At 31.2% G+C, this 13,212-nt stretch overlaps 1 pseudogene; it reads right to left on the bottom strand.

Moving 5' to 3' along the window:
- Window positions 1–1,796: 1,796 nt before the first annotated feature.
- Window positions 1,797–5,517, bottom strand: LOC111288978 (protein EMSY-LIKE 3-like; annotated as a pseudogene).
- Between the last annotated feature and the right edge of the window lie 7,695 nt (window positions 5,518–13,212).

Below are 13,212 nucleotides of genomic sequence, written 5' to 3'. Positions count from 1 at the left end.
TTAATTCAAGTTATTTTAGGTTTTATTCAAGCCTTTTCTCAAGATTTATTCAAGTTACTTTCACATTACTTTTACTTTTCTTTGTTGATTAACAATTTTAAAACCTTTTCAATTTTTGATTTGCTTATTCTTAATCTCTTTTCAAGTTATTTGCAAAGCTTTCATTTCACTTTCTTTCTACATTCAGCCTTTGGCAGCTTTTTGCTTTGCTCACCACTTTTGGCTTATACTTCATTTACTTTATGCAATTACTTTGTTGCTATATTCATACATTCTTAGATTAGATAATCATTTTCATCTTTTTTACTACCCTTTCATTACTTCTAGTTTTTCAATTTTGTTTCAACCACCCATCACCCCCATTGCATCATCTAAATATAAGGTTAAAAGGATTAATTTTGGTACCTAGTGTTTTAAAAAATAGCAATTAAGTTTTTAGCGCCATTGTTAGGGATTATTTTGGTGAAAGATTATCAGTACCAATATTAAATCTTTTCCCTTATAGTTCAAAATTTTATTTTTCTATTCTAATGTGTTATTTCTTTTTTTTTTTCTTTTATATATGAAATTTATCATAATGGGGCCAGAACCTTTAGAGACTATGTCGAGCTGTTATTTGATTATTCCCACATTCAATCACCATTTTAGAATCCAAGACAAGGGAATGCTACTGAAAGTTATGACTTAGACTTCATTACAGCCATAACCATAGATAACCACTATTATTTGTCATAACATATAGATCCGTAAATCTATAATTAGACTTAACAAATGAATGGAATCGCCACCAATTTTTTTTATCTAGGTGTGATTAGTCACTTAAGGAATCTATCCTTTTAAAGAGCTCCTAAGCTTGACAAAGGGTCCCTAAAAGAATAGGTTCGGGTCTACAAACCAGAACAAGGTTTAAAAGTTCAGTTACATGTAGGAAAGGATATAGTACCCCTACATGCCCATCCAAAGGATGGTACCATATTATTTCGAATTTATCCAAGGGTCTTGAGTCTAATGGTTTTAAATTTTTATGTTAAATATTGGAAATAATTTGTAAGATTCTTCAATCAATCTAGTAAAATTCTTAAAAATACTTCATCACCTGAAGAGTATTCAAGAATCCAATTTGATATCTTGACAAGACTTCATCATTGGAAAATGGTTTATTGATTATTTTTTTGTCAAAAATATATTTAATTATTCCACCATTTGGGCCAAATTAGAAATATTTTCTCTTTTTGAATTTCTAAATTTTTTACCATTTAGGCCCACTTAGAAATTCTCTTTTTTAATTTTTTTGTGTTCGATAAAAAAATATGACAATTAATTTTTATTGAAATTTCATTTAAATTCTTCCACCATTTGAGACAAATTTAAAGAAATTTCTCACCTAGTGATTTCTTAGAAAATTTACCATTTGAAATTTCTAAGAATCTCATCCTTGGATAATTGTCACATATTTTCAACCAAAATTTTAATTTTTTTTTATTTTTTTGATTGAAAATAAATATTAATTATTGTTATTGAAACTTTATCTAAATTATTCTACCATTTGGGATAAATTTAGACAAAATTTCTCACCTAAGAATTTTATAGAAATTTACCATTTAAAATTTTTATATATTCCATCATTGGATAATTAATATTTATTCCCAAAAGTTTTTTTATTAAGTTTTACACTTTTTATTTTTCCTAAATTTAATAATGCAAAAATATTATTGAAATAAATAAAATAAATTAATAAAAAAAATAAAAAATACCAAATAGAAAAATGACTCAGCTCAGCGGCTAGAAAGCTCGGCTTGGCTGCATGAAGAAAAGCTGGAATGGCTCAAAAAGCAGCTCGGTTTGGCTCGGCTTGAGACAAAGACTCAGAGGGATTGTAATAAGTTATTACAGCTTCATAGAAGCTATTGTCTTTAGGCCACCTCGTCCACACTTTTTTTCCAATTAAGGGATCAAAAGTTTCTCATTCAGAATGTTCATTTACTGAAAGGCCAGCAGTGAAGCCACAGTTATTGATTTGCCTATTTCTAGCAAAAATTGTAGAACTGTAATGCATAGCTTTTGTTGAGGATACACCAGGTAATGACTGACCCGGATGAGATCTCTTCTATTTCTTGCGGGATGCTGAAACAGTTGGACTAGATAAAAGATCGTGAAGAAGATGAGATACAATAAGTCTTGAAGATTGGTTGCCACCAACTTGTCTCCAATCACTTATCCTTCTGATAATATCATCAGCATTAACCTTTGTCGGAAGCTCTCTATACTCATCGTCTGACACTTTCAGTTCTTTCTTAAGTTCTGTTATCAATCATTCCTTTTCCTAAGTAATGGCATCAGATTGTGCTTTAAAAGCACACAGGACAGAACAATAAACTTCTTGCTTAAGTAGATGTATTTGGGCCTCAATGTTAGAATGCATCCCAGAATACAAGGCAGAACCTACGATAGATCTTCCATATCCAGCAATATTACACCCTTTTGAAACTTTAGTTTGATGTAATGGAGGTATATCATCATCATTACCAAGAAAATAGAAAACAAAATGGGAAATGATTTTTTCTTTGTTAAAGAAAAACACTACCAAGAAATCCTAACGAGAAATTGCCCTAAGGAAAAAAGATCCAAGGTTGAAGCTACTGAAGATATGCTCTAATGCAACGCAAAGTCAACTTAAAGTAGAGAGATTTAAAGAGAAAGTAGGAAGCCTCTGTTTTTCTCTTTTTGTTTTCATGTGTGTTTGATTTGTATCTAAGCCTATATTTATAGAGTTTTTCAAATCCAAAAATCCTAAGCCAAATGGGATTTCAATCCCTTCTGAATTCTAATTCCAACCTTTAATCCGACTTAAACTCTTTAACCACTTTTTTTTTTCATTTTTTTTCATTTTTTAATTAATATCCTATTATTTTAAAATAAAATAAATAATAATAAAAAATCAAAATAAAAACCAAAACAAAAATAAAAATAAAAATAAATAAAAAAATAAACAGTTGGGCTGATCACTTGGACCCTATTGAATCGAGACCAATGGGCTTAGGCCTAAGCCCTATTGTACTGGGCCCAATAGGTTTGGGCTCGGACCAATTAGGGTGTTTACAACGGCCCCTTTTTACTTATTTCCTATGCAACAGGAATTGTGCAAAGACATAGACACCTTGCATATGATCATCCCAACACATTCATCTTTTTTTTGTTTTATTTTTTTATGTTTTTTTTTTTGAAAAAGTAAACAAAGCTCTTCTAAATAAAGGCTCAACGACTTTGAAAAATACATTGCTCCTTTAAATAGAGGCACCACAACTTTGAAAATATAAATTGCTCATCTAAATAGAGGCAACCACAACATTAGGAAAAATAAAATGCTCTTGTAAATAAAAGCAGCCACAACTTTGAAAAACAAATTACTTTTCTAAACAGAGGCAACCACAACTTTAGGAAAAATAAAATGCTCCTCTAAATAGAGGCAACCAGAACTTTGAAAAATAAAATGCTCTTCTAAATAGAGGCAATCACAACTTTGAAAAATAAAAGGCTTTTTGACAATCATGTCTAGTAGAGTTGTAAATCAGATCTGATGAAATTTGTAATGAAAACTCAAAGATTAGCAATCTGAGTTCAAAATCAAAGGTTCAGACTCATAAAAACTTTTCAACTTCACAAGAATTCACTGAAATTTGATTCTTAAAATTTTAGTTTCACAAGAGTTTGATTCATATGATCTCAATATTTGCATTTGCAAATTGCAAGACTTGAATCCAACATTTAAAGATTCTTATTTGAACTTTGAAGATTCACATCCAAAAGTTCAAAGCTTTTCATTTGAATTTTAAAGATTCTTATCCAAAAATTCAAAACTTTTCATTCTAGTTCGAAGATTCACATTCGACGAACTTTAGGGTTTCACACCTTAAAGATTCTCATTCGAAACTCAAAGATTATCATTTGAGTTCGAAGATTCACTTTCAACAAATGTTAGGTTTCACACCTCAAAGATTCAAAGATTCAAGATTCTCATTTGAAATTCGAAGATTTGCATTTGAAATTCGAAGATTTACATTCGACAAATTTTGGGTTTCACATAAAGATTCAAAGATTCTCATTTGAAATTTAAAGATTCACATTTGACAAATTTTAGGTTTCACACATCAAAAATTCAAAGATTCTCATTTGAAAATAAAAAAAATCTCATCAAAAGATTCTAATTTCTTTTTCAAGTGACTCAAAATTATGCATTTAATGAATGTCATGATCAATAATGCAAATGTTTTCTTAATAATGCAAATGCAACAATCTAGATTCTCACAAAGCCATCCTCTCAATCATGATTCAAATGTTTACTGCATAATGCAAATGCATAGCCAAACCAAAGTTTCAAATATTCTTCAAACAATAATGCCAACATAATGCATGTAATGCAAATATCAAAGTCATGAAATTCTAATAAAATGTGGTAATATGGTCCTTAAGTCTCCACCATCTCATGTTTTTTTCTTGTTTAGTTTCTCAACACTTTGGAACAAGTTTCATTAATTGATCATCATTATTTTCATCATTTGATCACCATTCAGAAGCTTCTCAGCACTAACAATTCTAGAACAAGTTTTGTCTATTGCCTCATATCATTTAATCACAACTCACAAAAAAGGCTCCTTAGTACTAGCAATATCAACATAAATTTCATCCATTGACCCACATTTTTTTCACTACAATTCTCAGGCTTCTCAACACTAGCCATTTTAGAATTAATTATGTCCTTTGATCCATATTATATTCATTATTTGATTACTATTGACAAGTTATGTCGATCAATTTATCCCCATATTCATCATCTAGTCACACCATGTGCCTTTTCAAATAATCATTTTTTAGGTTTCTATCATCTCTTCCTTTTTCTTTTATTATCTTGGATTTCTCTTCAAAGGAATGCAAGACTTTTTTATACACATTGTCATTCATTCATCATCATTTCAAATCATGACAAATATAATGCACTTACACATTTTCTTGATTTATTATGGGGATGTAACAATGAGAGAACACAAGGTGATTTGAGAGAAAGGTAATCAATGAGGAACGAATTTGGTACAAAAACAAATAGGGAAAAAAAGTTGATGCATGTCATTGGGATGAATGGTATATCCAAATAATGAATATTCAAACAATTTTGAACATTAATCTAGAATTTTTTTTCAAAAACTCATTCCATTGACTGTCGAAATCATCTTGAGCTCACTAAACCTTGTTTTAGCTTTGAGGGAATTTCATATTGCTATTAACATTAGGTGCTGTTGCTCTTCCTTGATCAAAACTTATCAGCCCATCCTTGATTAGCCATTACACCTTATGTTTCAAAGTAGTGCAATTTTCAGTGGAATGACCAGTAATTCCATAGTGGTCGTCATAGTGGGCTATAAGATCATACCATTTGAGATAAGGTGGCTTGAGTGGCTCCACATAGTTGAGGGTAACCAAGTAGTTGTTATAGAGCTCTTGATATAACTTCGTATAAGTCATGGGGATTGGATCAAATATGAGCTTTTTTTGGATAATTTTGTTGCTTTTGTGAACCATTTACTGAGCTAGCAGGATGAATTGGGATCTTATAGGAGGTTGAATGTTAAAGCTGTATATGAGAGCTTAGGGGTTGAAAATAGGCTGGTATGTTGATAAGTAAGATGGTTATGATATAGGCTGATATGGGTAGGATGAAGTATTGTTCACAGTTGGATAGTATGGAGAGTAACCTTATGGATAAGATTGATATCCCTTGAACTGTCTATCAAAACTCATAGCTTGAGTTTTGGGTTTTTCTCCTCTCTGATGCCTTCTTGGTTTCTCCTCATTTCAACTTACCATTTTTAATGGTGTTCTCAATGATTTTGCCTAAGATCACCATATCAGTGAAGTTCTTTTTATATTCTTTATCATCTTTTTATAATAAAGAGATTTCAAGGTGCTGACAAAAAATACTATGGTCTCTTTTTCAATCAACGAAAGTTGTACCTAAGAAGTTATGTCTCTCCACCTCTAGGCATATTTCTTAAATGATTCATTTGCCTTTTTTTCATGTTCTTTAAAGATAAGTGATCAAAGGCTAAGTCTATGATATATCAATACTGACTGACGAAATCGTGACCCATATCACTCCAAGAATGAATGTGGGTCCTATCCAACTAGACATACCTCCTAGCAGCAGAGCTTATAAGGCTATCTTGGAATACATACATCAATAGTTTTTCATTATTAGCATGGGCTATCATTTTTCTACAGTATATGGTAATATGGGTCTTTGGACACTTTGTACCATCATACTTTTCAAACTCTGGCACCTTGAACTTCAAAAGAATAACTACATCTAGGACTAAACAAAGCCCAGTAGCATCAATAGAATCATAAAAACCAACTTTTTCCACTACTTGCAGCCTTTCTTTTAGCATACTAATCTTCTGGTCAGCTTTCGAGTCCCTCAGTGACTCACCCTCTTTTGATTTTAACTTTTTATTCTCCTTTGGATCATCCAAATCAGGGACTTGAACTAGTTCTACTACCTTTTCTATAAAGATAAGATTTACATAACTCTAATATTGACCACTGTTTGAAGTTGATGGCATTTCAGGGTATGTATGCCCTACAGGATAAGTGAACTATTATGGTAGTGGATCTTGTGTAGATTAGGCTTGAGGCAGCCCAAAACTAGGAGGCTATAGTGGGTCATCCATCTTTTATGATGGATGGTCTTGTTGGCTAGTGTTTTCTTTTATACCCTTTCCCTTGTTTAATTTGTTCAGAGCCTCCAAAATCTTATTCAATTCCCCTTCTAGTTTTTCTTGAGCTTTTTCTATCTTCTAGAGATGATTAGAATTTTCTTATTCTATTTGTCTGATACAAGCTCTTGTGTTATACTGGTGAGTTGATTGTGTGGAATTCTTAGTTGGTGGAGCTATCCTTGAACCTTGAGTATCATAATTATGATCAGAAATGAGATGCTATGCTTTATGTTTAATATATTGGTGCATGAATGTAATGTACATTTTCATGGATGAAATCTAATATGAAAATGATGCAAATACACAATGTTGCATGATATGACAATGCAAATGCACAAAGTCAAACAAACAAAATAGTTCATTTCATGGATGAAATAAAAATGATGCATATGCATAATGTTATATATGACAATGAAAATGATGCACGAAGTCAGACAATCAAAATGGTTAGGAAGTCACAAATTGTTCCTTCTTATGTCCTAACTTCAGGTTACATCTATCATTGGGTAAGAAGGGCTCTATCCTAAAGCTGGTCCTCTTAGCTGTTGATTATATGCAGGGTTAGGTGACTTTGACCACTAAAGGTTCCCAAATTGTTCCTTACATCATTGTCTATCACAAACTAGTAAGGTAGTCCAATCCTCACCCATCACAGGCTACCAACAAAAAAGATTCAATTTGAGTAGGAATATTTTGCTTGCTATTGCGAAGATTATCATCTCACAAGAGTATAGGTACTTTACTCCCTACTAAAAGGGACGAGCCCGGGTATAGAGCTCATGTAATGTAAATGCATGTGATAGTGTGTGTGAAGGAACATATAAGTTTCATGCCCTCAAAAATCAAATAAAAGTAAAAAAAAAAGTGTTAGTAAACAGATAACACAAATCATTAAAACCATTAGACCAAAGAATATGATAAATTCAAAAATTATAGCTTGACTCTCTATGGCTATCCCTAGTGGAGTCGCCAAACTGTCATAGCATATAGATCCATAAATCTATAACTAGACTTAACAAATGAATGGAGTCATCACCAATCTTTTTTTATCTAGGTGTGATTGGCCACCAAAGGAATCTATCCCTTTAAAGAGCTCCTAAGCTTGTGAAGGGTTCCTAAAAGAATAGGTTTGGGTCTACAAACCAAAACAGAGTTTTAGAGTTCGGTTACATATGAAAAAGGTTATAGCACCCTTACATGCCCATCTGAATGATGGTACCATATTATTTCAAATTTATCCTAGGGTAGGTCTTGAGTCTAATGGTTTTAAATTTTTATGTTAAATATTGGAAATAATTTCTAAGATTCTTCCATCAATCTGGTAGAATTCTTAAAAATACTTCTTTATCTCAAAAGTATTTAAGAATCTTATTTAATATCTAGAAGAGGCTCTATCGTCGAAAAAAAGTTTATTTATTATTTTTTTGTCAAAAATATATCTAATTATTCCACCATTTGGGCCAAACTAAAATATTTTCTTTTTTTGAATTTCTAAATTTTTCACCATTTAGGTCTACCTAGAAATTTTCTTTTTGATTTCTTTTTGATTTTCAGAAAGATAATAATATGACAATTATTTTTTATTGAAATTTCATTTAAATTCTTTCACCATTTGGGACAAATTTAAAGAAATTTCTCACCTAAAGATTTCTTAGAAACTTTACCATTTGAAATTTCTAAGAATCTCATCTTTGGATAATTATCATATATTTTCAACCAAAATTTTATTTTTTTTATTTTTTTGATTGAAAATAAATATTAATTATTGTTATTGAAATTTTATCTAAATTATTCCACCATTTGGGACAAATTTAGACAATTTCTCACCTAGGAATTTTATATAAATTTACCATTTGAAATTTTTATAAAGTCTATCATTGGATAATTAATATTTATTCCCTAAATTTTTTTATTAATTTTTACACTTTTTATTTTTCCTAAATTCAATCATCAAAATACTATGAAAATAAATAAAATAAATTAATAAAAAATAAAAAATACCAAATAGGAAAACGGCTCAGCTCAACGGCTAGAAGGCTCAGCTTGGCTGCAGGAAGAAAAACTGGAACGGCTCAAAAAGTGACTTGGCTTGGCTCGACTTGAGACAAAGACTCAGAAGGATTGTAATAAGTTATTACAGCTTCATAGAAGTTATTGTCTTTAGGCCACCTCGTCCACACTTTCTTTCCAATTAAAGGATTAAAAGTTGCTCCTTTAGAATGTTCATTTGTTGAAAGGCCACCAGCGGAGCCATAGTTATTGATTTGCCTATTTCCAGCAGAAACTACAGAACTGTAATGCATAGCCTTTGCTGAGGATACGCCAGGCAATGACTAACCTAAGTCAGATCTCTTCTGTTTCTTACGGGATGCTAAAATAGTTGGACTAGATAAAAGATTGTGAACAGGATTAGATGTAGTAAATCTTGAAGATTGGTTGCCACCAGCTTGTCTCCAGTCGCTTATCCTTCTGATAATATCATCAGCATTAACCTTGGTCAAAAACTCTCTATGCTCATCATTTGACACTCTCAGTTCTTTCCTAAGTTCTATTATCAACCCTTCATTTTCCTAAGTAATGGCATCAGATTGAGCTTTAAAAGCACGTAGGACAGAACAGTAAGCTTCTTGCTTAAGTAGATGTATTTGGGCCTCTATGTCAAAATGCATCTTAGAATACAAGGCAAAACTTATGATAGATCTTCTATATCCAACAATATTACACCCTTTTGAAACTCTAGTTGGATGTGATAGAGGTATATCATCATCAGTACCAAGAAAATAGAAAACAAAGTGAGAAAAGATCTTTTCTTCATTGAAGAAAAACATCACCAAGAAACGCTAACGAGAAATTTCCTCGAGGAAGAAAGGTCCAAGGTTGAGGCTACTGAGGATGTGCTTCAATGCAACATAAAGCCAACTTAAAATAGAGAGATTTAAAGAGAAAATAAAAAGCCTCTGTTTTCCTCCTTTGTTTTCGTGTGTGTTTGATATGTATCAAAGCCTATATTTATAGAGTTCTTCAAATCCGAAAATCCTAAGCCAAATGGGATTTCAATCCCTTCTGAATTCTAATTCCAACCTTTAATCTAACTTAAACTCCTCAACCACTTTTCTTTTCGATTTTTTTTCATTTTTTAATTAATATCCTATTATCTTAAAATAAAATAAATAATAATAAAAAAATCAAAATAAAAACCAAAATAAAAATAAAAATAAAAATAAATAAAAAAACAAACAGTTAGGCCAATCACTTGGACCCCATTAATTCGAGCCCAATGGGCTTAGGCCCGGGCACTATTGTACCAGGCTCAATGGGTTTAGGCCTAAACCAATTAGGGTATCTACATTATTGATAGGATAGATGCCTTTGGAACTAATTATGATCCTAGTCCTATTGAATCAGTTCAGAGTCCATTTGCCACTTATAATGCTTGGGGAGGAAATTATTGTAGTTATTGTCGTAACGTATAGATCTGAGGACCATCGCTAGACATAAATTAAAGGAGTCACCGCCAATCTATTTTTTGGTTAGGTATGATTGGCTATTTGAAACAGATTCTAATTCACGGAATTAGATTTTAGGTTTGGGAGTACAATTACGTTTGAAGAAGGTTATAACACTCCTAAACACCCATCCAAAGGATGGTATTAGTTTGATTTTAAATTATCCAAGCTTTGATCATATTTGTAATTTACCAAATTGTTTAATATTGGAAATTAGTTTTAAAATTGTCCTAATAGTTTGGTAACAATTTAAGACAATTCTCTCACCTTATGAGTATTCATGGAGACTATGGTTTCACTCTAAAGAGGCCCCGTGGTCGGATTTGTTAAAATATTTTATTTTAAAAAAACAGTAAAGTCTCTCAATAGTTTTGTGGGACTTACTTTGAGGCAGATTTTCTAATAGTTTGGTGAGATTTCATTGCAAAAAAATTTGTAAAAATTTTTGAGAATTTCACTAAATCTTCTAATAGTTTGGTAGGACTTAATTTGAAACAATCCTCAAATAGTTTAAAAGATAAAAATTATTTTTTTATTTATTATTTTTTATATTTTAAAAAAATAATTTATGAAATTTCTCAATAGTTTGGTGGATTCTGTAAACCTATTTGAAAAAATTTTTCACAATTTTTTTCATTTTTTATTGAAATAATTTTTTTATGTTTTTATAAACATTTTTTTGAAGACCTAAAATGATCTTTTTTTATTTATTTTTTATTTTGAAAAACTTATTTGAAATGATTTTTATTTGAAAAATATTTCATTATTTTATTTCATTTGAAAAGATTTTTTCATTTATTTTGTTCTCTAAAAAAGATTTTTTTTCTTTTTATAAAAACCAATAAAATTAAAAAAAATAAAAAAATAGAAATAAAATAAAAACTTAAAAAAATAAAAATAAAGAAAATAAATTCAAAAAATAAAATGAAAATGAAAAAGAAAAACCTATGATTTAGGTTGGGTTAAAGCACAGGTCGACACATAGGTCATCGAATAAACGCGCTGGTTAGGGGCTTCCAAAATGACATTGTTCTGGGTCAATATATAAGCCAAGTTCAGCATTTTAATCTTTAGAAGCTCAATCCCCTCTATCTCTAGCTTTAGGGTTCTCTCATTTCTCTTTAGAACTCAGTCAAAAACCCCATAAGAACTAGAATTAGTCATTAGTTTATGGAAATTTTGATAAAAGTTGGTCGAAAAATTCGAAGTCCCACCGAAAAACTTATCAAAAAATTCTTATGTTCTTCAAAAAACCTAGATTTTCCCATAAATCTCCAAAAAATCCTAAAATTTCCTATAAAGCTCTAAAAAACTCACCCGAACCTCCTTATAATTCCAGAAATATAAATGCTAGCCCAAATTTCCCAAAACTTTTCAAAATCAAAATCAAACCCTTACTGCTAGAAATTTCTCGAAACTATTACCACCAGTAATTTTCTTCATTTTTAACCCTATCCTGTCACTTTGATTATGAGTCTAATTTATAGGCAGCTTTTAAGAACATCTTTAGGAAATGGATAGAATCATCCCAAGCTTGAATCCTGGGATTGAATTTTGTCTGAGTGTTATTTTTAGGTGTTTGATTTGATCCCAGTTAATTTCAACGGTTATCCCAATTTGATTCTATGTTGAAAATCTTTGACTATATGCACTTTTTGTGAAAGTTTCAATGTCCAAAATTATTGCCACCTATTGCATAAGAAAGAAAAAAAGTACAAGAATAGAATAATAACGATAACAATAATAATAATAATGATAATGATAATGATAATGATAATGATAGTGATAATGATAATGATAATGATAATAATAATAATAATATACTACAGTATAATAAATACAATACAATAATAATATAAATATAAGGTACTATACTATATACTATACTAATAATATTATATTATATCATACTATACTATAGTAAACAATGATAGTAATAAAAAAAATTAACCACAATTTACTCGTATACAAATGGGTGTCTACAACTGCCTTTTTTTGCATATCACTGTTAGACATGGATGATGCAATGACCTAGACACCTAATTTGCTCGAGTCAAATCAACGAGTAAAACTGATCGAGAGTGAACTATGAGTTGAGATGATGGCTTCGGCTAAACCAAGATCAAATGATTAGGATAATGCTACGAATTTGAAAGTGACCAAGACTGAGTTGAGGCTATAGATGAATGATTGGGATGATGTCATGAGTTTGAAAATGATTTGACCTGAGTTAAAATCGAATGACTGGGATGATGTTGTTAGTTTGAAAATGATCTGACCTAAGCTGAGATCGGATAACTGACTGGGATGATGTCGTTAGGTTGAAAATGATCTGAACTGAGCCAAGATCAAATGATTGGGATGATGTCTTTAGTCTAAAAATGATCTAACCTAAGCTAAGATCGGATGGCTTGGATGATGTTGCTAGTTTGAAGGTAGCCAAGACTGAGTCAAGATCATAGATTAATGATCGGGATGATGCTGCAAGTTTGAAAATGACTAAGATCGAGTCAAGATCACAAATAAATGACTGAAACGATGCCACGAGTCTGAAAATGATTTGACCTAGGTCGAGCTCAAATGACTAGGATGATGCCGTAAGTCTGAAAGTGACCAAGAATGAGTCAAGGTCATAGATTAATGACCAGGGCGATGCTGTGAGTTTGAAAATGGCCAAGATCGAGTTAAGGCCGTAAATGAATGACTGAGATGATGCCACGAGTTTGGAAATGATCTGACCTAGGCTGATATCTAATGACTGAGATGATGTTACGAGTCTGAAGGCAACATGATCGAGTCAAGGTCGTAGATTAATGATCGAGACGATGCTGCAAGTCTGAAAATGACCAAGACTGAGTCGAGGTCATAACTTTTGATGAATGAACATACAATGAATGTATACCTTATCTAGGATGCAAATAGGACATCCATCATGC

The sequence above is a fragment of the Durio zibethinus genome, chromosome 4 (assembly GCF_047325235.1).
Source record: "Durio zibethinus cultivar Kanyao isolate XHJ-2024 chromosome 4, ASM4732523v1, whole genome shotgun sequence".
NCBI lineage: Eukaryota > Viridiplantae > Streptophyta > Magnoliopsida > Malvales > Malvaceae > Durio > Durio zibethinus.
This window is presented reverse-complemented; position numbering and strand designations above follow the sequence as displayed.